A 25,956-nucleotide genomic window follows, 5' to 3' on the forward strand; every position below is an offset into this window, starting at 1 on the left:
GAAATTGAAACACTTCTCAGAATATCTTCTTCTCCTGATAATAGCCATGCCATTACAACTAGAACTTTCTGGGTTGGAAGAGTGAACTAAAAACAAACAAACAAAAAATGATGAGACCAGGTGCGGTGGCTCATGCCTGTAACCTGTAATCCCAGCACTATGGGAGGCTGAGGCGAGCGGACCACTTGAGGTCAAGAGTTCGAGACCAGCCTGGCCAACATGGTGAAACCTCGTCTCTACTAAAAACAAGTACGAAAAATTAACTGAGGGTGATGGTGCATGCCTGTACTCCCAGCTACCTGAGAGGCTAAGGCAGTAGACTCATTTGAACCTGGAAGGTGGAGGTTGCAGTTAGCCAAGGTTGCGCCATTGCACTCCAGCCTGGGTGACAAGTAAGACTCTGTCTCAAAAAAACAAACAAATAAATAAAAACATAAAAGATAGCGTTACAGCATCGATGTCTAATATGGTAGCTACTGAACCCTTGAAATGTGGCTAGCCCAAATTGAGACGTACTGTGTGTGTGAAATGCACACTGGACGTCATAGATTTAGTATGAAAAAAGAAAGTAAAATATCTTGTTAATAATTTTTAATATAGATTCATTTTGAATTATGTTTGGAGTTAAATAAGGTAATAACATTGACTTCACCTGCTTCATTTTATTTTTCTTTTTAATGTGGCTACTAGAAAATTGAAATACACATGTGTGGCTCATTTTATATTTCTATTGGACAGTGCTGCTTTTGAGAGAAACTTTACCAGGGATGTTCATGGAACTCTGTCCAGATTACACTTTGATGTGACTGTTTATTCTGGAGTAGATCAGATATGGAATCCAAACCTTAGAATTTCTAAGTTAGCTTCTTAGTAACTTACAGTTTAAATGTTGCAATGAAAACAAGAGTAGGATTTTTTTTTCCGTTGTAAAAGAAATTTCTAGAAACTAAGAGCTTTACAGAGCTTAAAATTTATTCTCATTGTTTTATTTTTAAACTCTAAGTTTCTGCCAGGACAAAAATGTTCAGTTCTTTTTGGATTCTGATGGCCTGGTAAAACTTCTTTGTAAACCTAGGGGATGTGATAGAATTGGCACAGGAGAAAATTAATTTGGTTGGGATCCATGAATGGAATGGAGGTAATGTGCAGGGCTTGCAGTCTGTTGTAATCAATCATTATAGAAGTTTTGCTGTGATGCTGGCCTGCCCAACACTCTGCACTTTGGGCAACATCGTGATAAGATAGCTTCCTGTAGAGCCCTGCTCTGGTGCAATAAGAAAAAAGTGTAAACATACAAATAGAATGTGTGTAGGCCACATATATACACATTCAATAAAATGTTTTGGCATTTACTCGTGTGTGTGTGTGTGTGTGTGTGTGTGTGTGTGTGTGTGTGTGTGTGTGTTCTGGAAAAAAGTTAAATGAGATTTTCCACAACTTTTTAAAAAAACTTCAGCCTAGTTGTAGGATATTTTCCAAACCCACATTTTCCAGCAATTTGAGCCCCAAGCTCGTAGCAGTGAGGCACTTTCTTGACAAAGGTGAGTCAAAAACAGGAACCCATTAATTCTGTTTGTCACATGATGCTGGATATTATAAAATAATAATAGCAAGGAGTTCATTTCTTTCCCTTTGATCGTCGGACTTTTAGCTGCTTCACTTCCATTGCTGAAGCCAGGAATTCAGAAGTGTAGGTCAGATGCTCTGCGTAGAAAATGCATTCGGGAGCATACACATTAAATGGGTTATAAATAGTATCTGCCCTGACAATGCTGGAATTTTCTCAGCTTTTAGAGACATTGAAGTCTTTGTTTTGTGGGTTGCTGCCATCCACCCCCCAGCCCCCTAAGCTTGAGTCCTAAAGCCTGAAAAACTAATGAGGTTACTGAAACTTAAAATCTAATTGGTAGGATGTATGGGAAACAATGAGAGATGGCAGAAACCGTACACTTCGACTCAAGTCGGCTTTTCTGTCGCAGCATTGCAACTTGCTCACTTTGCATTTTATTGTTCCAGGTCCTTGAATTTATTTTTTTCTTTCGGTAGGATCAAATTAGACCTAGATTAAAAAAAAAAAAACAAACTCATAAATGGATAACCATCAAAGCTAATATTAGGATCCTAAAGTCTTCATTTAGAATAAGAAAAAAAAAACAAACACACACTAAGAAAACCAAAAAGTGAAAGTTCAACCTGGATTTCATTTTTTAATTTTACAATTTTATTTTATTATGTTTTTTAAGACTGAGTCTCACTTGCTCTGTTGCCCAGACTGGAGTGCAGTTGTGTGATCTTGGCTCACTGCAACCTCTGCCTCAGGGGGTCAAGTGATTCTTGTGCCTCAGCCTCCCGAGTAGCTGGGATTACAGGCGCATGCCACTATGCCTGGCTAATTTTTGTATTTTTAGTAGAGATGGGGTTTTGCCATGTTGTCCAGGCTGGTCTAGAACACCTGGGCTCAAGTGTTCCACCTGCCTTGGCCTCCCAAAATGGTGGGATTATAGACATGAGCCACCACACCCGGCCCAAACTGGATTTTCCTGATAGCCCCTCTCTCTCAAAAATATTTTGCTCTTATCTTCTGAGTTTATAGATGATATTTTACAACAAAGGTCTACAAACTAAAACCCACACCTGGCCTGTCAGTCTCTTCATGGATGCCCCTACAACTAAGCATGATTTTTACATTGAGTGTCTTTCCCCCCTACCATTTAATGTTGAAAAAACAAACAGAAAAAGAACACGTGGTTGACACCATACCTGGCCCGCCAACCCTGCAATATTTGCTATCTGGCCCTTAACTTACAAAGCTTGCTGGCCCCTGGTTTAGAATGCGCTTGCTGTGTCACCTTTGCTATTAGATACGTAATCAGATAAAAAGTTTCTTTCTTGGATTTTGTTAATTCACCCAGTGAATATTTCTGGAGTATTTATTCTATTCCTGGCACTGTTCGTAGGCACTGGGGAAATGAAGTTTAAAAAATTACACCAAAACACAGACTAGAGGGCATATTTCAAAAGTGACAGAGCTTGCATTCCTGTTGAGAGAAAAAGACCAAACCTAACCAACCCAAACAGAAACAAGAAACGAAAAACTTAATTACCAGGAAAGCAAACCAGCTGAGTATGAGATACAGCATAACAGCAATTTCTGTGCTTCTCTCCTTGAACTGCGCTATGGAATGGTGACTAAGTTATTTCCCAGATTTTGAATTCACCCACCCACATACAAACACAAAATACTTGCTTGCTTTCCCCAAGTCATTTCCTCATTTTTAATTTTATTTCTTTCCTTAAGTCTTTTTGCCCCAGCTGAAATTCGTTACTCAACCCTGTATTATTGAGTGCTTTAGTTTGGTATTTCCAAGGTTTATTTGTTTTGTGGTTTTGTTTGTTTGTTTTTTTGTTTTTGTTGTTGTTTTTTTTTTTTGCTTGTTTGTTTTTTTCTTGACAGAGTCTTACTCTGTCACCCAGGGTGAGTACAGTGGTGCAGTCTTGGCTCACTGCAAGCAGTTTTCCTGTTTCAGCCTTCTGAGTAGCTGGGATTACAGGTGCATGCCACCACGCCTGGCTAATTTTTGTATTTTTAGTAGAGATGGGGTTTTGCCATGTTGGCCAGGTTGATCTCGAACTCCTGACCTCAGGTGATCTGCCTGCCTCGGCCTCCCAAAGTGCTGGGATTACGGGCATGAGCCGCCGTGCCCAGCCTCATCCTTTTTTTAAATCAGCTTTTCTGTGTCTTTAGACTTAAGGTTTGTTGCTTGTATGCAGCATATAGTTGGATTTTGATCCTTAGTCTTTGTCTTAGTAGCTCAGGCTGCTGTCATGAAATACCACAGACTGGTATCTTATACAACATATTTATTTTTCATGGTTCTGAAGGCTAGGAAGTTCAGATCAAAGTGCTGGCAGATTTGATTCCTGATAAGGGGTCTCTTCCTGTTTGGCAGATGGCTGCTTTCTCGCTGTATCCTCAGAGAGCCAAAGAAGCCCTCTGATGTCTCTTTGAATAAGGGCACTAACCCCATCCTGGGGGCCCCATTCTCATGACCTCATCTAAACTCAATTACCTCCCAAACGTCCCACCACTAAATATCATCATATTAGGGTTAGGGCTTCAACATAGGAATTTTGGAATGATGCAGACATTCGGCCCACAACAGTCTTTTATGCTTTTTCCCCCTTTTTTGGTAAATATGTATTATGGATTACAGTTATTTTATTTCTTTTAGTATCAGAATCTTTCCTCAGATCTGACATTCTCTAAAAGTTTTGTGATCTGCACCAAAGAAGTTACAGACAAATGTTTGCTTGTTTCCTTTATTTTGGATCTTTTCTGTATGGATTATTTGTGATACTACCAGATTATTAATCCTGCTCTCCTAAGTATACTGAGTGGTAGCTTGTGATTTCTTTTGTGGTTCAAACTATGCCCTGTAGCCTGTGTTTTGGTTAACAGAATGACCAGAGCTTAGACTAAAGACCACGACTCACACATTCCAAATACACGCAGGCTTGAAGTTATCCTATTACAAAACAGTTACCACATTCATGTAAATGGCTGGGCAAAGGTCAAAATATGAGCCATATTATTTGTAGCTCAGTGAGAGATTTGATATTCAAAGTCTGTCAGCATTTGTCAGAAGACTGGTATTGTCAATGGCTGTTCCAGATTAAGACCAACTAAAAGTGATTTGGTATGAACTCAGAATATAGAGAAAATAAGACAATTTGAATGTACCCCAGGAAACAAGAGCCCTGAACTTGACTCCAAAAGGAGTTCTATTATTCTGGCTATTTCCAGACTTTCTTGTATCTTGATAAGAGAATTTTTTCCCCTTTAAATCAGTTTTATCATCCATATCCAGGATAGTTCTCACAAGAACATATCAATATCAATGGCATGCATATGGGGTGTTGGATTCTTAGAACTTACTGCAGTTGCTTCCTGTAGGTTCTGTGATGATTATCAATTTATTGCCTCTCTGGTCAAACTCACCCTTTATTGTCTGCTCTGTGAAAATGGACCGGAATTCTTCAAATGGTATGATGTTAAGGTTTGGCAGGAGTGGGTGCTGGAGAGATGTCACAGGAAGAAGGGATTTTCCTTCTTAAATCTGGCGTGCGTGCTCATGTAGCTTCTGCAGCATCCATGGCTTCTCCAGTACCCGGCTCCTGCAGCACTGGAGACATCTCCAGTGCTTGTTTCCCACAGCACTTGTGGCTTCTCCAGCACCACGTTCCTCCAGTGCTCTGGCTTCACTAGTGACTGGCTCCTGCAGTGCGTAGTGGCCACAGCCGCACCTGGTAGCCAGCAGTTTCCTTTGGCACCTCTCCTTGGGCTGTTTTGTAGCAGGGTGCCTCTGGTAGGACACCTCCCTGTGAACAGCTTCCCTGAAACCCTAGAGGATGGATTCCAGCAGGATTCCAGCAAGCTCCACCACTGAAGCACCACGGCAACTTCCCTGTCTCCAGGGATCTGGCTCTTAGCCCTGGGGATAAAGGCTCTTCCTTGGGCGTTGTATCTCTGTCTTAGAGTTAATGACCATTCCTTGTCTCTGCCATTCCTATATTCTTTAAGGTTCTTTAAGGTTCTCTTTAGTTCTTGCTAGCTGAGTCTTGTTATAGTTAGTAATTTCTTCTATTAAAGTTTCTATTTTCGGACAGTAGTTTGAAAAGAGAAAGTTTAGTAGAAGAAATGACAAACCCTCTCTCCTAATTGGACCCTGGGTTAATATATGGTCGCATCAATAGTATTATAGGGTTCTGTGCTTGCATTGCAAAAAACAAGTGGTTGAAAGAGAATCTAATGGATTTGTTCAAAGGAGCGTGAAATCAGAATGTATATGCTATTATATATTTCCCTGCACTCTTCTGGTTGAATGAACCAATTTTAGGAAAATCTGGAAGTTTGCCATTATCTGTAATGGAGGAGGAGAATAGTGGTTCTGATGATACTAGAGTAAAAAAAAATTCATGAAAGGTTTTGTCTGACAAATTGACCATTCTGCTTTTTGTGGGAGCTTCAGGTTCTCACAACAAGGCTGCTGAGGGGACCTAGTGGATGAGTTGTAATTCAGTTTCTGGGGATTGTCTGCAAAGTCATAATATCTACATTGATAATCCTAAATTGATTAAATATGCTTGTCAAGTGTTGTTTCCTTTCACCCTCATATCTTGTGATAGGGTCATAGCAGTTGTTCTTTTGTTCCCCTTTTCTGTGTGAATCCTGCAGCATTATGATATGGGCCGGCATATGATGCAGAAGTAAAAGGAAAACCAGAATGAGGTGCCTTGAGGATTATCTGGTGTGATCCCTTCATTTCTGAGATGGGGAAATTGACCAAGAGTGAGGTTAAGTGTGTTGTTCTCAAGAGTGTGCACCTAGTTAGAAAACACAAAAATATAGCAAAACAGATCTGATTCCTAGCTGGTTGTTTCCCTCCAAACTTTGTTTACTTTTTCATCTCTCATGATTTATTTCTTTATATTTATATATTAAGATTTATAAAGCTTGGAAAAATATGATATATACTTTAAAATTAAATGAAATTTTAGTCTACATTAAAAGAATAGATCAGAAAATGTCTTATGCAGGTGCATCTTTTTAAAATTTTACACCACATATATTGAAGTGGCATATATAGAGAGGAGAATGTACATATTGTAAGTGTACACCATGATGGTTTATTGACAACCTGGACTCTCGTTATCCAGCCCTCAGGTAAACTAATTGAATGGTACATGCACCCTAGATGCTTCCTTCCTGTGCCCTTTATTCACTACCCCTCCCGAGGTTAACCGCTATCTTGACTACTAACTGCATAGATTAATTTTGCCTGTCTTGTCCTTTATAGAAATGGAACCAGCCATATGGTCATATGGTAGGTACTCACTTGAGCTTGGCATCTTTTGTTCATTTTTATGTTTGGGAGATTGATTCTTCCTCATTGCTGTAAGTGGTTATAGTTCATTCATTTTCATTGCCATATAGTATTTCATTATATAATGCTACTAGGATTTAGTTGTCCATTCTACTGTTGATGGACATTTGGAGACTTTTTTAATTTGGGGCATTTACAATGAGGCTATGAATATTCATTACTTTTTAAAACTTTTTGGACATTAGAAGACAGCAAAGTGTGAGGTTGAAGACACAAGCTTGAAGTTAGACAACTCATTGACTATGCAGTCTTGGTCTAGTTCTTTATGTTCATGAGCCTGGCTCCTCATTGGCAATGGGCTTACTAATACCAGTAGTGCAGGGTTTGGGAAATAATGGAATAAAATGATGGATACTGTGCACAGTGCTTGACACATAAGTACTCAAATAATGGAAGTTGCCATTACTTTTTAAGTTAAAGTTCTATATATTGTAGCAAAGTATCAGCCAAGTTTATACTATTTGTATCTGGTTCCTTGTATACAGTGGTTTTCATTTTCTCAGGGCCTGCACATGCTTTACCTTTGGAGTAATGTTTGATTCGTTATCTTTCCTCTCCCTTCCTCTCTGCCACAATTATTACCTGCCTGTTGTATTCCAGGCACTGGGGACAGGAGCTGAATAAATGAACAGACATTATTCATTCCCGAGTCGTCTTCTCAGTTTTTGCTATTGGATTAGCCTACATCCTCCTCTTCTCATGCTGCCCTCTGAATGCTAACATTGCTCTTTGTCAGCCTCTCACCAGTGTAACCCATCCTATCTGAGGGGGACAGGATCATCCTTCTCCAGTACCACCACTGCCAGTTGAGTTCTTTAGTGAGGACTTGAGAAAATTCAGCTTTACCGTCAAGTCTTCAACAGACACTGTGGTGCAGGCTTTTCTCCTCAAGATGTGGATGCACAGTGAGACAAAGCCACCATATCAGTCAGCAGAGGCTAAGTTTTGCTGCATTAACAAAGGACTTCAAAATTTTATGGCTTACAAAAATCACAGATTGACAGTACCTCTGATCTTCGTCCAATTCCTTCTGAAACAAAGGTTTAACAAGCATCATCTATTTGGGACATATTTGTCTTGAATAGGAGAAAAAAGGAAATGGAAGAACCACAGAGTGGCTCTTAGAACTTCTGCTGGGAAGTGGCATATGTCACTTGTACTCACATTTGTTTGCCTACAACACGTCAAGCCTGATATCAATGGGGAGGGAAATACAAACCTCCCAGAGAGAGCAATCAGTAGGAAGGGACTTGACACGGAGGCCAGCTCAGTCATGTTTTAAACACTTCCATTGATTCAGTGGACATGACCTTTGGAATATAATTCCCAATTTGTTTTCCCTTGTCGGTTTTATTCAACAGCTTTATTCTCTTTTTTTGACCTTCACATCACTTTACTGTCAAATCAGCAAACTGGCAATGCACAAGACATACAGAAGACCAAGGCTCCAAATCAGTGGCCCAGGCACCCTGATGACTTCCTGTTTCTCACAAAAGTAAGCCTGGGCAGCAGTGACCTCCACACCCTGTGATAAATGAGGAATCAAGAGTTGCATTCCATAATTCAATAAATAGTTATTCCTTCTGCCAGGTGATGTGATGGAAGCTCTGTGCAGCTTCAGGGTAACAGTTGAGTTCTGCCTCTATAAAATTCTTGTCATAAATATGATCAAGTATATCTTTACCTTTCTATACAGTTGGCCCAAGGTGTGATTACTGGCGTGGGTGCCAGCTAGTAAGTGAATCAGTCAGTATTGACACCATGTTCAGCCTCAAGCATGCTTTTCTCTGGAATGCACATTTGGATGAACTTTGAGGAAAATTATTACCTCACCCCAACTTAAGGAGCTTTGACCGGAGATTTCAGGATTATGTGTACATAGTTTCAAAGGTTGTGTTTTAAGATGAAGAATAATTTAAGAAGATTAGTGAGCATCCTTCATTAATCTGGAGCTATTTTAGTAATAATAAAAAAGGTCAACTTGTTTTCATCTTAGAAGAGTAATATGTCAGTTTTATTTATAGGTGATATCTAATCAATTTTTATTTAGCTTGTATAGGGTGATTCTCAAGTAGATAATGTTAATTCCTAGAATAAAGGAAACCACTTGTTACCTAAGTATAAAATATTTTAGTATCTTTTAAAAAATTTACCATACTAGTTGACACAACGTTTCTCTAAATCTGTGTATATGTATATATAAATACAGAAGATAAATATATAGATTATATTATATAAATAGATAAATATAAAATCACCTTGGTATTTTGATATGTAAAATGAGTCTGATTATAATTAGTCCACTAAATGTACAACCTGTTACAAAATGAGTGATAATGTGACCCTAATTTCTGTGTTTAAATATTGGGATGATTTGAAGTAAGGTATAATCATGTATGAACATATTCCTGGAGTCTGGCATGAGCATCATGAACTTGCTAATTTTATTCCTTGATGATTTATATAAGTGTCTGACAAATTTAATAGGAAGCAGAGCTTTATTTTTTTCATTATCAGCTAGAGAACAAAAACATTGACATCTGAATTGAATACTGGAATCTCCTGTGTGTGTGTGTGTGTGTGTGTGTGTGTGTGTGTGTGTGTGTTTACTAAGATTCATGCCACTCAAAGTGTGACCCGTGGACTGGACTTCTTCATGAACTGTGTGGTGCTGGTCTACAATATGCTAAGAATAGAAATAGAGTGTTCTGAAACTTTAGGGCAATCGGAAAGAGTAATTTTAGGTCTGTTGAACCTAATAATACAAATTTGGGCTTGCATATTTGTGTTTTGTTTTTCATCTCATTTGTCTAAGAATTCACTTTTATATAGTCTATAAAAGTATCAGCCTGTGATGGATTTGGAGTTAAAAAGACAAACAAACTAATGCCACAGATGGTTTAGAAGCATTGGCGAGGAACCTGCATCATGGTGACAGAAAGTGGTATAACTTCTGGTATTCTATAGGCGTGAATTTTGACATGGAGTACTGTGGCTTCTATTGCACTGAGCTTTTAAAATTCATGTCCCCTAACCTTTAAGCCGTATCCCCTAACCTTTCCAATACAACTATTCTATTTAACTGTGACTTTTGATCCACTCTAGATTGATTCACACAAAGTAATTCTTTGGATTTATTAATTTGTTCAGCCATCATTTATGGAGGAACTACTTTGTGCCTGACACTATTCCAAACGCTGAAAATTCAACAGTAAAAAAACAATTTTTGATTTATTTTAGTTAATATGAAAATAACTCAAATATACAAATATATTTGTGTATATACAAAGGCGTGGATGCGCACACACACACACACAAACACCAACTGTCAGATGATAGATTGTTTCCACCTGTCATTTAGTTCTACTTGGACTCCTAATGCATGCATTCGTTCTCCCTATGAATGTTAACATCACTATTGGTGTGGTTTTGAGCTGATGAAAGTAAGTCCCAGGTAACAAATGTAGGTGACCTCCCTTAGGACCAATGATGCCTGAGGATTGCATTCCCAGTTTGGTGATGACAGTGGGTTGAGAGGAGCCTCAGACAGTGGAAGAACCTTGGAATTCACTGCCCCGTATCACTGTTTCCTCTAGGGATATCATTAAAGAGAGAGTTCCATTTGTGTGCTTCTTTGGTTCAGCAGGAGGGACCATGATGTGATCTGCTGGACGATGTTTCAGTTCTGCGAGTCTAGGACAGATCAGGAAGGTGTTAAGCCTCTGAAATTAGGGCAGTGTTTTGTGCAGATGCTCTTTTCTGGGTTGAGGTTCCCTTGCTTTCATCAGGTTCTACCAGTGGTTCATGACCCTCAAAGTCAAGGAATCATTGGTGTACAGCGGCCAAAAGAGCCTTCTGCAGTTTGGCCCCCGTTACTCAATCTGGCTTTCCCCTTTGTGCTTCCCTGCTGCATTTGGGCTGGCCTCCTCACTCTTGCCCAGCGTGCTGCACAGGAGCCCACCTGGGTATGTGCTTCCTGGAAAGCTCAGCCTGCGACCATGCACAGAGCTCATTGCCTCACCTCCTTCAAGGCTTTGCTCAGATGTCACCCTCTAGGCCTACCCTGACTACCATGTTTAAAATTGCATTCCTCTCCTGGCCCCCAAATCCTGGCCCTTTGGTTGCTTCTTGTTCTGCCTTATTTTTAACCCTGGCACTTGCTACCTTTAACATTTTCTGTAGCTTAGTTATTTGGTTTATCAGGTTTATCATTCATATTTCCCTCCCCATCCCGATGCTTCGTCAAAGTGGAGATGTTTGTCTCTTTGCTCACTGCCATATCCCCCACACTTTGCTCACTGCCGTATCCCTCACACTTTGAACCTGTCTGGTGCATAATGGGTGCTCAGTAAATGAAAAGGGCGTTCCATAAATGAATGAACGGATATGATATCTGACTCTCCCTTTCAGTGTGCACAACATGGAACTTAAATTCAGCTGGTTGCTCCGTGTATACTGCATCCCTTTGGTTATGGTTTCATGAATCTCATGTCTTATGTTGCCATAAATTAGCTGTTAATGTATCCCTGTATTTTCTTTTCAGATTACAAATATTCCCATTAGTCATTTTCATCTTTTTCTTATTGATTTTTGCTGTCTGTTTCATCTTGCTTCACCCTAGACCCTCGAAGTGTTTGTGAATAAGACCTTAGGCAAGTTAGCTGACTTCTCCACCCCTCGGTTTCCTCATCTTGTTAAATAGGGATAACGATAAACAACCTTGCATGATTGCTCTGAAGCTGAAACAAGATGATGTGTGTCAAGCAGTTAGCATAGTGCCATACTTAAATATTGATTGCAGTAATGCTGATGAAGATGTAAGTATCTTAAGGCTCAGCGTAATGTCTGGCACATGATGGGCACGGAGTAAATGGCAGCCGTTAACAATTAATGATGTCCCCCCCCATTATTATCATCACTAATGATATGGTCTGGACAATCAACATAGAGTAGGGCACTAGCAGAAAATTCTCGATAGGGTTAAGGGTTGACTTTCTTGCCCTCTTTTCTGTTCCTTTTTCTTTCCTTTTCCATGCAAAGGAAGACCTTTCAGGTTTAAAATCTGTTATTTGCTGTGTGCTGTGATGTTGGTTGTCACTGTCATAGTAATACTGTATCTTTTGCAATTATTCGTTTGACTAGATAGCAGTAGGTAACTTATCTGGATCCTCAAGACATATTTCTATATATGGATTTCACAACAATCTTGATTTCTGGCAAGAGTTTCATTTTTGTGGAGGGCATTTCAAGGAGCTGCCTTGTAAATTTCTGAATGCTTGGGTTGTTTGCTTTGTTTCATATACCCCTTGGTGCCAGGTAAGTAAAATTCCCCAGATTTGAATCTTACAGTTAATCAATCAGCAAATACTTATTAAGTATATACATGGAAGATTATTTGAAGAGCAGAATGACACAGTGAAAGGTGAGCTTTAGAAAGATTAATCTGAGGGTTGTGTGCCTAATTGGTAGAAGACTCTGGTGAGCAGAGAAGGGAGAGTTTGTTGTGGGAGTCCACAAGAACAAATGGTGGAACAGTGCCTGAGGGAGTGGAGCCGGGGTGGTACACAGGGTGTACGCATGCTCAGCTTCCCTAGGTACAGCCAGCCAGTCTCCCGGAGTCGGTAGCCCAGTTTACACTTTCATCCACAATGCTCAGCATTTTGGCTGCTCTCTGGTCTTTCCAGCACTTGGTTACTATTGCTGCATAATGAATCACGGTCAAACTTAGTGAGTGAATACAATATATATCGTTTTGTTCACTCTCATGGTTTCTGTGGGTCAGGCATTCTGGAGTGCTGGGCTGGACAATTCTGGCTCAGAATCTCTCAGGAGGTTGTAGACAGATGATGGCTGCCAGACCATCAGAAGGAGGAAGCCATTGGTGGTCAATTTATATCCCCACTTAACATCTTTCTCTATCTCAAGGGGAAGGACTGGGCTAGGGTGAGGCCAAAGAGGCCTCTTTCTCAGGATGCAAAGTGAAGCAGGCACTTTTTCTCAGGGTTATGCAGGTTCTGGCCTTGCCAAAGAATTGAACATCTACTATGTGCTAGGCCTCGGGCAAGATCCTCTACATTTATATGAGGTAGCTTACTCCCTTTAACGTGAGGTTTTTTTCAGGGTTAACTTCCCAGATAGGCCTTTCTTTACCATCCTATCTTCATGCTTTCCTGTTGTATTTTCATCTTATTACCCAGTGGATCACTTTCATAGCTTATTGTTTTCCTATGACACTGTAAGCAGTTGTTTCCCTGTTTACACCGTATATTGTTGTTTGCCTAGTTACACTGTGTGTGGTTGTTTGCCTAGTTACAGTGTATGTGTTTTTTTGCCTGGTTACACCATATATAGTTGTTTTCCTATTTATACTGAATGTGGTTATTTCCCTATTTACATTGTATGTGTTTTTTTGCCTAGTTACACTGTATGTAGTTTGTCTGGTTACACTGTATGTGATTGTTTCCTTATGTACACTATATGTAGTTGTTTGCCTATTTATACTGTATGTGATTATTTGCCTAGTTGTACTCTTTGCCTAGTTACACTGTATGTGATTATACACCTGGTTAGACTGAATGTAGTTGTTTCTCTGTTCACATTGTATGTGATTGTTTTTCTATTTACACTGTATGTGGTTGTTTCCCTGTTTACACCGTATGTTGTTGCTTTCCTGTTCACACTGTATGTGGTTGCTTTCCTGTTCACACTGTATGTGGTTGCTTTTCTATTTACACTGTGTGTTATTGTTTTTCTGTTTACACTATAGGTGGTTGTTTCCCTGTTTACACTGTATGTGGTTGTTTCTCTGTTCACACTGTATGTGGTTGTTTTTCTGTTTACACTGTATGTTGTTATTTTCCTGTTTACACTGTATGTGGGTGCTTCCCTGTTTACACTGTATGTGCTTGTTTCTCTGTTTACACTATATGTGATTGTTTTTCTATGTACACTGTATGTGGTTGCTTCCCTGTTTATACTGTATGTAGTTGTTTGCCTATTTATTGCCTGTCCACCTGCATTCCCTCAGCCTCTATTACTGAAGGTCTGTGACAGCAATAGCCACGCCTCTTTCATGCACTACTGTGCACCCAGTAGCATTGCCGGATTAAATATGGATACTCAGTGAAATTTGAATTGTGACTCAAAACAAATATTACTTTCATTTTACTAATTTATTTTGTAAAGTGACACATTATAATTGTACATATTTATGGGTATAATTTGATATTTTGATACATGTATATGTTGCAAATGATCAAATAATCATAGTTAATATATCTGTCACCTCATGCATATGTCATTTCTTTGTGGTGAAAACATTCAAAAACCTCTTTTCTAGCTGTTTTGTAAAATACCTTACTTTTAACTACAGTCACCATACTGTACAATAGAACATCAGAAGTTATTCCTATCTAATTGTAACTTTGTATCTGTTAACTCACCTGTCCCCATCCTTTCCTCACCCATCCCCTTCCCAGTTTCTGGTAACTACTGTTCTATTTTCTACTTTTATGATGTCATCTTTTTTTTCCCCTTAGATTTCACATTTGAGTAACATCATATGATATTTGTCTTTCTGTGTATGGCTTATTTCCCTTAACATGATAGCCTCCAGTTTCATCCATGTTGCTTCAAATGACAGGAGTTCATTCTTTTTTATGGCTGATTGATATTCCGTTCTATATATATATACTATATTTTCTTTATCCATTCATCTGTTGTTGGACACTTAGGTTGATTACATATCTTGGCTATTGTAAAAAGTGCTGCAGTAAACATGGGAGTGCATATCTCTCTTTGGCATACTGATTTCATTTCCTTTGGATATATATCCAATAGAATGGTTGCTGGATTATATGTTAGTTCTATTTTTAATTTTTTGAGGAGCCTTCATACTGTTTTCCAAAATGACTGTATTAATTTACAATCTCTCTAACAGTGTGTAAGTGTTCCTTTTTCTCTACATCTTCACTAATACTTGTTTTCTTTTGTTTTTTTGATAGTAGTCATTCTAACTGGAGTGGGGTGGTATCTCCTTGCAGTTTTGATTTGCATTTGCCTGATGATTAGTGATGTTGAGTATTTTTTCGTATCTGTTGCCGTGTGTATATTTTCTTTTGAAAAGTGTCTGTTAAGCTTGGTCTTTTGCCATTTTTTTTTTTTTTTTGCAAAGTCTCACTCTGTCACCTAGGCTGGAGTGTGATGGTACAATCATGGCTTACTGCAGTCTTGACCCCCTGCCTCAAGCCATCATCCCATTTCAGTCTCCCAAGTAGCTGGGACTATAGGAGCATGCCACCACGCCTGGCTAATTTTTGTAGTTTTTGTAGAGACTGGGTTTTGCCATGTTGCCGAGACTAGTCTCAAACACCAGGACTTAAGCAATCCACCTGCCTCAGCTTCCCAAAGTGCTGGGATTGCAGGCATGCACCCAGCTTCTATTTTTTTAATTGAGTTATTTGGTTGGTTGGTTGGTTGCTGTTAAGTTCCTTAGCTATTCTGGATATTAACTCCTTGTCAGATGTTTAGTTTGCAATTTTTTTCTCCCATTTGATAGGTTGTCTCTTCACTCTGTTAATGATCTTTTGCAAAGCTTTTTAGTTTGCTATAATCCCATTTGTCTATTTTTGCTTTTGTTGCCTGTGTTTTGAGGCCTTATTTTAAAAATCCTTGCCAAGCCCAGTGTTGTGAAGCATTTTGCCTGTGTTTTCTTCTAGTAGAGTCATAGCTTTAGGCTTTACCTTAAATCTTTATTTCATTTTAAGTTGATTTTTGTATATGTTGAGAGGTAGGGGTCTAGTCTCATTCTTCTGTGTATGAATATCTGATTTTCTCAACACCATGTATTAAGGAGACTGTCCTTTTCCCATTGAGTGTTTTTGGCACATTTGTAATAATTCGTTTGGCTGTAGGTGTGATAATTTATTTCTGGGTTCTCTATTCTGTTTCATTGGTCTTTGTGTTTTGTTTTTATGCCAGTACCATGCTGTTTTGATTGCTATAATTTTGTAGTATATTTTGAAGTCAGATAGTGTGATGCTTCTTTCTTCTTTTTGCTCAGAATTGCTTTAGCTATTCTGGTTTTCTTGTGGTCTCATATGAATTTTAGGATTTTTTTTCTATTTCTATGAAGAATGTCATTGGTATTTTGATAGGAATTGTAATAAAGCTATAGATTGGTTTGGATAGGATGGCCATTTTAGCAATATTAATTCTTTCAGTTCATGGACATGGAATATGTTTTCATTTGTTTGTGTCTTCTTCAGTTTATTTCTTCCTTGTTTTATAGTTTTCATTGTAGAGATCTTTTACCCTGGTGGTTATGTTTATTCCTATATAGCTTATTTCTTCGTAGCTATTGTAAATGGAATTATCTTCTTGATTTATTTTTCAGGTAGATTACTATTAGCATATAGAAATACTACTGATTTTTTAATGTTAATTTTTGTATCCTGCAAGATTATTGAGCAAATAATATTCTAGTATAAGTATATCCCAAATGTAAGATATGTTTATACTGAAAAATTATTTGTGGTTTTCCTGAAACTCAAATTTAATCAGATTTCTGGTAGGTTTAAATGCTAAATCCAACAACCCTAGTACCTGGTGTTAAGTAGGGTGTGTAGCATATTGTAGGAGCTCAATAAATATTTGAATGAACAAGCAAGTGAATACAATGAAAGAACACATTTCTTTCTCATGAACAATTTTACAAAGTGGATCTTATTATTTTATAGATATGATGAGCAAATAATTCAATAAGCTTGTCTGTGGGTCCAGAGTTAGTTAGGACAGGGTGGGATAACAGTCAAATTTTGAAACTGCTCTTTTCAGCTTTTCAGTACATTGTGCTGTCTTGCTTTGTTAAATGAAATTTCTTCCTTGTAGCAGTCAGATTTTTTGGTTGTATCAACAGAAAACTGAACTCTCCTTAGTTTAAGCATAAAGAGAGGTTATTAAAGGATTTTTAGGAGCTCTGGGTCCCTGGAGGACAGAGAAACAAACCAGAGGCTGACTGGCCAGAACTGATTCCCCCAGCATGTTGTAGAACTGATCCAATGGAAATATTGATGTTGCCCTCACTGGGCACAGATACTGCAGCCTGCACTATTGACATCCCCAATGTGGACCACTAGACCACACAGCCAAGCCCCTGACCCTTAGGGCTTCCAGATGTAACTGCATCTTTCCTTACCAGCGTACATACAGCTTCACGCTATCTGCCCCAGGTATATCTGATTGAGAACCTGAAGGCATATGTCTTCATGCTAGCTACAAGAGAGTCTGGAAAAGTGAACCTTTGGCTTCTAAAGTCAAAGCTCTCTCGATCTCCCTCTACATTCATTAGAAGGGGAATTTTTCAAGCACAGGAAGTATCTTAAAAGGTGCTGGGCAGCCTAAAAGATAATGTGTCCACTTGACACTGCCTTTGAGCTTCAGTAGCACAATACCTTCTGATTTTTTAAGACAGGTATTACTTTCTACCTTGTTTGAAAACAGGAGTAGTGTTTGCTTTAATTTTTTAATGTGCCTACAGAGTACTGAGCCTGTACTCTCAAGAGGCACTCAATATATGACTGAATAAAAGCTGAATTATCTGTCTAGTGGGATTTGATAGGTGACTTAAATTCTATTCATGTGTATTTAAAAAATTTCCAATCATGAACATTTATAATAAAAATAGTTAAAGTTTCCAAAACTTGATCTAACTGGGAGAAAAATAATAGGTCTGAAATATCTTCAAATCTGAAATCCAAAATTCTCTGAATGTCGAAGGATTTTTTTTTTTTCTGATACCTCATTGGCAGAATTACCTGACCTGAAGTGACACAAGGCTATTTATAGTCTTTATTATTCCACTTAATTGAATATTCATATGTTTCCTGGCAGAAATGTTAATGTACTTGATTACAAGCTGTTGCCCTGATCTCATTGGAGATGCTATACTGTATAAGACCTCTATTATCTCTATAAAATCTGGAAAACTCTGATGTTCAAGACTCATCAGTCCCCAAGGGTTTTTTGAAGTGTGCATGCATGTGTGTATGTGTGTATACACACTTGCATACTATGTACATAGAACGTTCTGGAAGGGTGCATTCAAATTGCCAGCAGTGATTTTATCTTACAGAATGGATTAGATGGGGAGATAGGAATGAATTTATGTTTAATATTCTTTAGCATTTCTAATTATTATTATTTTAAAAATTGCCTTTTTAAATGAAAGAAGATACAGTAGAATTGAATGGAAATGTTCTTGTACTTAGGAAAATAGTGGTAATATTAATTTTAAAAGATGGTTTGTCAAGTAGGCTATGCGTTTCACATTAGTTCAACATTGCAACTGATAAAGACTCAGAAAAAGTTATACACAGAATCGGCGGCCTCCTGCCTTTTGGACAATATGTGCGTGCCCTGGTGGCAGGGAATTTACATCAGCAAAAGCACTAATTTTGCTAAAAAAAAAAAAATTGAGGCACACAAAAATGTGATGAGTAAATGAAACAACTGTTATAAGTGATGGATTTGGCGTGTTTTACAAAGTCTGAATGATTACTCATCCACTGTACGTTTGCAGAAGTTCTTTAACAAAAGCCAGACGCCTACGTAGTGGCAGGGGTTAGTAGGTGGATGTGAGGATTAAGCCCTGTGAGTTTCTGGCGCATTGGTTGGTAACTGTTTTTTGGCTTGTCAACAGGCTATTTTTCTGAGTCAGCCTATAGGATGGCTTCCAGGGGTAAGTCTTTTTTGCTTTTCTGATTTTAAAATATAAAGTGGTAATGGAGATCTGACGAGTTGCTCTCTGCATTCGATTCTGTAAATCAGTATTTCTTGCATTTCTTCTGTAAGAAAGACGTTGGTCACATTTCAGCGTATTCTGGTGTTCCTCCTGCTGATTTTTATAGCTTTGCCTCACCTCCCCCTAATTTTAAAAGTCAAATGCCCAAGTGCTGAAAGAATTTGCAAGGGGAATTGCAAAGGTCGTGTGTAAGTTCTGTGGCTGAAGTGTGGGGAGCAGTATGATTGAGCTGCAGCCTTTCATGACCCTTTCTTTTCAAGAGGAGTTTTCCAATAAATTAGTGTAGCACACTTTATGTGCTTGTTTATGACCTTAAAAAAGGTTTAGATTTTGCTGAGTGGCCATTACTGATGCTTTATGATATGTAATAATGATTTCAACCTGCACATTTTTTCATTTTTTCATTTTTGTACTGAAAGAGTGTCATGCATCAGTCAATGTGAAGTTCATTTTTTTTTTTTTCCTTTAAAGAGACTTGGGAGAATGTTAGACATGAGAATAAGTCGCTGGATTCTAACTCCAGAGAATGTTGGTTCTCGAATAAAAAAGTGAAGATTCTCCTAGCTCTTACAAGTGAGCTTTGTAGTAATCGCTGATGAAATGATAAAAACACTGCTTTTCCCACTGGAAGTTAAATGCCCCTTTTCATTAACTATAGTACAAGGAACCAAATCATGTGATTTTCTTTTTTCTTTTTCTTTTTTTTTAAAGTTTAACCGTAATTACTTTTTAAAGGCAGTGTTCATTTTGTGGCTACTTTTTTTTTTCTTCCGGTGCCTAGCATAGTTGAGGATTTTATCTTCTTGTCTATTTTAGGATACTGTAATGAATAATGGAGTTCTGAGGTGCTCTTTCAAAGGAAGAGCTCAGTTGCATCCTCCCAGCCATTGGCTGGTTGAGCCGTCCTACCCACTTCGCTTCAGCTCATGGAGGCCACCATGAGGGGCCGGGGCATGTCGGTGGCCCACAGCTATTCTGAATGGTAGTTATATCTATGTGGGGGGTCAGAAGGGAACTGACTTTTCATTCATTAATGTTCAGTACCTACGAAAGAAATTGATATTTAAAAAACAAACAAACAAAAAAACATGTAAGGGAATTTCAGTTGATTTTTTGAAAAATGAAAACATTCACATTAGGATCTTTAAAAATGAAAGCACTTATGTTCTTAGTGCTGTGGATCCGTCACATATAAATACTTGCACCCCATCCCCCTCCCCCCACAGCCTTCCTCCCCAAGTCTGAAGGCCTGTGCTAAGGGCTGTGTGAAGTAGGAGGTTAATGTGGCCTCTTTTTCTGGGACACCAGTAATTCTTGAATATTTTGGGTAAGGGTACAAAAGTATCCCATTTCAGCTGATCAGTAATTTAGGGGCTTTTAAATGCTGATGTAAGCAAGGGTATATTATGGAGTGGAATGTGAGATAATATATGATACTGTAAAGAGACGTCTCTGTTGCCAAGGGTGAGTCCAGACTACACTCCTAGACCTTACTTCTGGTCCTCCTTGCAAGGGTGGTCCTCTGTCCTCTGCTGTGAAATCTTCTTTGGTAGAAATGTGATGGAGTTTGCTTTCACCCCTTCTCAAAAGGCTGTGCCAGGAACACTTCTGTGGGCCCAATAAGGTGAACCACTGTGAGGTTTGAGAAAATTTATTGCCTGGGGTGAGCTGGAACACTTAATCCATCGTGTCACATATACACAGAGGTCTTTGAAAGGGACAGGAATCTTGATGGAAGGCTCAGCTACCATCCAGAAATGGTTAGAATAAAAAGGCAATTGTTTCTTTCAATGAGAGAAAGGGAAGAATAAAATGTGGTGGAGATTGGCACCTCTTCTGCCATTCTTTAACCTCCGTAATGACTTACCAAAGAGCTTTTTTTAAAAAAAAAAAGAGATAGGAAAATTAATTATCAATGATTTCAGAGCAGATTATTATGTATGTGAATTATCCAGCCTCTTCAGATTTTGTCCTGTTGTCATCATTTGTCAGTATTTCTCAACATGTCATGGAAAGGTGATTCAGGATGAAACCCAAAACCGTTTTTGTTTTTTTTTTTTTTTTTAAACAGAGTCTCACTCTGTTGCCTAGGCTGGAGTGCAGTGCCATGATCTCAGCTCACTGCAACCTCTGCCTTCTAGGTTCAAGCAATTCTCATGCCTCACCCTTCCAAGTAGCTGGAATTACAGGTACATGCCACCACGCCCGGCTAAGTTTTGCATTTTTAGTAGAGATGGGGTTTCACTATGTTGGCCAGGCTGGTCTTGAACTCCTGGTCTCAAGGGATCCACCCACCTTGGCCTCCCAAAGTACTGGAATTACAGGTGTGAGCCACCACACGCCCCTAAACTGCTTTTTATTTCTAGTTGTGTGTTGCCAGTTCAGAAACTTAATTAAGCTTATGGAATGACAGACGTATTTTACCTTTTGTAGATGAGAATACATTCAAGACTGGGCTTAAGTACATATATCTTCGATATAATTTATTAAACCCTTAAATCCATATTCACACATACAAAATAATCAGATCTTAAAATAACTATTGGAAGAAAGAAGAGGGAAAAATAGTAGGCAATCTTCACGACACTTTAATGTGTATGTTTATTGCTTAAAGTGTTCAAACACAGCTTCGTTTTGTATGGTTAATTTTGGTGGTACAATATTTGAAAAGGTGATGGATAAAAAGTGCAGGATGCAATTTTTGAAGCTATAATTTGCAGGAGACTAATAATACAAGTCCATTTTCTTTTCTGAGTGTGCTATTTATACAATTGATATTTTTAACAAATCTTAAAACTGGAATGAAAATAGTAATTCATCTTAAGGGTAAGAAAGGTTGCAGCTGTGCCAAATTTGGAAACTTTAATAAGTCCTCTTGGTGGTTAAGCACCGATTATGGAATATTCTAATTTGTGTGTCACAGAGCACAGTGCTCAGCAGAAAGCATGCACTATCTTAAATTAATGTTAATTAATTAATGCTCAATGATTGAGTCAATTTGGCAGTACTTCTTTTCGTCTCTGAAAAGAAAGCATATTTAATTTAGAAGTGGCAGGTCAATTTTAAAGCCAAGCTACGATAAGTAGGTCAAGTGAAATTGTGCACAGAGCAGGGATAGTGGCGTTATATGTACAAAGAAAAAAGACTGAAGGGAAAAGTATCAAAATGTTTACCTGTGAAGATGATGAATAATTTGTTTTTTATACATTTTTGTTTGCCTTTAGTTTTCCACAGTGAGCGAATACATTCTTCAAAGCATAATACTTTCACAACGTATGTTAAGCTTTACATACCTCTTTGTTAAATCTCCAATTGATGAATTAATAGTAAACATGATACATATCATATATGATGTGAGTGGTGTCCTCTGTAGTTGGGCAGCATAGAAGCTTTGAGTGGAACTTACATTCTAGCAAAATTCATTTTTTCAAATAAGATTTTGTGTAAAATCCCAGTTAGTCAGTTCTGCTATAACACAACATATATGTTTCTAAAAAATCATCAGGCTACTGCAAAATCATGCAGTAGACAACACACAATGTATAGGAAAAATGGGGCTAGAAGCACAATGCTAAAAAATTTCATCAGTGACATCTTAAAAAAGAAAAGATAGGAAGCTAATAAACACAGTAGACGGATTTACACCCTTTAAATGTTTAAGCAATACATCAATATGACAACAAACTTGCTACTTTGCCTTGAAAAAGACCTGGATTTTGCTTGTAGAAGTAGCCTCAGAAGAGTTGCAGCTGGTGAGTTATTATAAAATGGTAGAAGGAAGCTTATCTGAAATTGGATAAAAAATTATAGCATCACAAGTGAATGCGTACGATGCATAACACTCTTAGTAAACTGAGGTAGCTGGTAGACGTTTGAAGTGTGTGCTTGGTGCAGCTGGGTAGTTTTCAGGGTGTTCACCTACTGTTTCTTGAAGGCAGAATCACGCACAAGCAAACCGAAATTGTTGGGGGATATGCTCAAGTTGTTTACTGTGTAACAAATTTACATTTCCAAAATCAATGTGATAACAGAACTGACTGTGTATGAGATGGATGAAGAAAAGCTGCACTAGCTCTAGGTATGTCAAGAGCCCAGTGTAGAACCCAGCCTCCCCATTGCCACCTCAGGGGTTCCATGGAGCATTGCCATGTGGTGTAAACTTTATTTTTTTTGTTTGTTTGTGACCCGGATCAGACACAGAAAGTTATTTTTCTTGTGGAGACATTCAGTCCTACCTACGTATTCTTCCCTGGCTGGAGTCTGGAGATGTGCCAAGGACTTTGGCATTTACAACTTTCAGTTCCACTGCCAGATGGGCTGTCCAGTAAAGCAAATGGCATTGAACTGAAAACCCTATAGAATACCTTGCTCCAGGTCCTTGCCAGAGACTATAACCTTGAACCTAGTGGTACTCAATACTTATGAAATACCACTATGAAAAACCAATATTTGTGGATTGCAGTGTGAAGGACAGAGGTTCATTTGTTTCTCTGGATACCCAACAACAATGAGGAAGGAAGGGTATGTTTGACAAATCATTTTCCAAGGTGTCAATATTGAAAGAAGGTGTGAGAAATTTACATTTATCAAAAGGGGTCATTGGTTATAAAATAGTTCAGGGAAATCTGTAAAATCTCTACCAGAAATAATCTAGACCAGCAGAAATCTCTCTTCTGAGATTTTGATATCCCTGAGAATTTGTGCATCCTCCCTCCACCCCCAGCAATTAGTTTTACTGGATTATACTTAATATTATGCCTCTGCCCCTACTGAATCTCATTACAAGATAGAGCCTTACAAATCTTTATTGTATGGGGTGTCTGTCTTGTGGGTGTTACAATGTCCTCTTTATGAAGACTCTTGGGTGAAGTGTCTCTCTGGTTTCAGTACCACGAATGACTGTACTTCCACACACCTTTGGGTTTTTATTTTATGTATGTAGTTAGTCATGTAATTGATCATGTTTTCTTCCTCTTTATGGCCACAGACATTTTTTTTTTTTTTTTGACCCACACAGGTTTTTGTTTTTTTTGTACTTTAAATTCTGGGATACATGTGCAGAACGTGCAGGTTTGTTATAAAGGTATACACATGCCGTGGTGGTTTGTTGCACCCATCAACCCACCATCTACATTAGGTATTTCTCCTAATGCTTTCCTCTTCTAGCCCCCCACCCCACAATAGACCTGGTGTGCGATATTCCCCTCCCTGTGTCCATGTATTCTCATTGTTCAACTCCCACTTATGAGTGAGAACATGTGGTGTTTGATTTCCCATTCCTGCATTAGTTTGCTGAGAATTATGGTTTCCAGCTTCATCCATGTCCCTACAAAGGACATCAGCTCATTCTTTTTATGGCTGCATAGTATTCCATGGTCTATATGGGCTACATTTTCTTTATCCAGTCTATTATTGATGGACATTTGGGTTGGTTCCAAGTATTTGTTATTGTGAACAGTGCTGCAAGAAACATACGTGTGCATGTGTCTTTATAGTAGAACTATAGTAACCAAAACAGCATGGTACTGGTACCAAAACAGATATATAGACCAATGGAACAGAGCAGAGGCCTCAGAAATAATGCCACACGTCTACAACCATCTGATCTTTGACAAACCTGACAAAAACAAGCAATGGGGATAGCATTCCCTATTTAATAAATGGTGTTGGGAGAACTGGCTAGCCATATGTAGAAAGCTGAAACTGGACCCCTTCCTTACACCTTATACAAAAATTAACTCAAGATGGATTAAAGACTTAAACATAAGACCTAAAACCATAAAAACGCTAGAAGAAGACCTAGGCAATACCATTCAGGACGTCGGTATGGGCAAAGACTTCATGACTAAAACACCAAAAGCAATGGCAACAAAAGCCAAAATTGATAAATGGGATCAAATTAAACTAAAGAGCTTCTGCACAGCAAAAGAAACTATCATAAGAGTGAACAGGCAACTTATAAAATGAGAGAAAATTTTTGCAATCTATGTATCTGACAAAGGGCTAATATCCAGAATATACAAGGAACTTAAACATTTTTTTTTTTCAGACAAAAAGAAAAACTATTTGCCAGCATTCCGATGCTGAGAAGATTTCACACAAGTGTGTTTGAATTACTAGGGTTTATTGAAAAATCAGATCTGGTAACATTCACTCTCATGTCTCTATGGCAACCATGGGATTCAATAAAGTATTGCCATTTTCCTTAAAATAGAACAGGCACTCTTCAGTTTTACCTTTTTTTATTTTACCTGCCTGGCCCCTGTAAATGTTTAACTGTAAGCCCTCAGCTTAGAAAGCAATTTGTGACCCACTTCTAGAAAATGTGCGGGCTTTTATTTGCATTTGTGTACTAATCTTATTCCTGAGCTCCTTTTATTTTTTCCTTGAATTATCTTTCCTTCATTCTCTTTCCTTCATCCACTTATATGAATTTTCCATTGTTGGTTCATCTTGGGATGTTGTGTGCTTTTTCATAAATTGCTTTAAGTTCTTTTAGAAAGAAGCAAGATGTATTAAATATATAAATATTAAAATTAGGAGAACGACTTCTTTCTCCCAGATCATTTCATTTTTATTTTTAGCCTAGTAAATTTAAAGTGATTTCAGCTATTTTTCTGACCTATTTTCGAGTCTATTTGATTCTAGTACCATTCAGAGCTCTGCAATTCTTTGTTTTCTTTTTTTTTCTATTTCCTCACAGAGACTCTGAGAAGACATGAGACATTCAGCACATACAGTTGTTTTGTACCTAAAGTTGGTTGACTCTCCCTGATTTTGCATTAAGAACTGAAGAGTTAAGTAATTTTTACATACAATTTGGGATTTCCATATTTCCTTGAGAAATAAGAGGACACAACTAGACCCAGTAAGCCCTTAGATGTGTTTGTGTCTAGTTCACCACATCTTTTCCCTGCCTCCCCCATTGCCTCCATGACACTGAGGCTGAATGCTACTTGTCCTGTTTTCCTTGATTTTTCTTGGTCTGCAACCCATTGTTGGCCCACCACCCCAGCTGATCTTGCTGCCAAAGCATGTTCTACTCGTTGGCAGTTACTGGATTGGCTTTTCTTTAATGTCCCTCTTAGGGTTGCGAGCTTCCTTGGCAGGAGTGTCATGGCTCTGTGTGTGCATGTGTAGGTAAAAAGAACACTAGGTTCATTCGTTCACCGAATGTTTATTGAGCACCTACTCTGTGGCAAGAACTGTCCT

General features: G+C 38.4%; 1 protein-coding gene across 6 annotated transcripts in view; it reads left to right on the plus strand.

The window, feature by feature from the left end:
• MITF (melanocyte inducing transcription factor) overlaps positions 1-25,956 on the plus strand; it is a 223,718-nt gene that overhangs the window by 80,353 nt on the left and 117,409 nt on the right. For 2 of the 6 annotated variants that reach the window (XM_005547595.4, XM_065538893.1), the window contains exon 1: positions 18,542-18,681. The exons of the other annotated variants lie outside the window; for them this stretch is intronic. The gene's annotated coding sequence lies outside the window, so the exon portion shown is untranslated. Of the gene's footprint in view, positions 1-18,541; positions 18,682-25,956 lie in introns of those variants that run through there. 6 annotated transcript variants of the gene reach the window in all.

Source organism: Macaca fascicularis, chromosome 2 (assembly GCF_037993035.2).
Source record: "Macaca fascicularis isolate 582-1 chromosome 2, T2T-MFA8v1.1".
Lineage (NCBI taxonomy): Eukaryota > Metazoa > Chordata > Mammalia > Primates > Cercopithecidae > Macaca > Macaca fascicularis.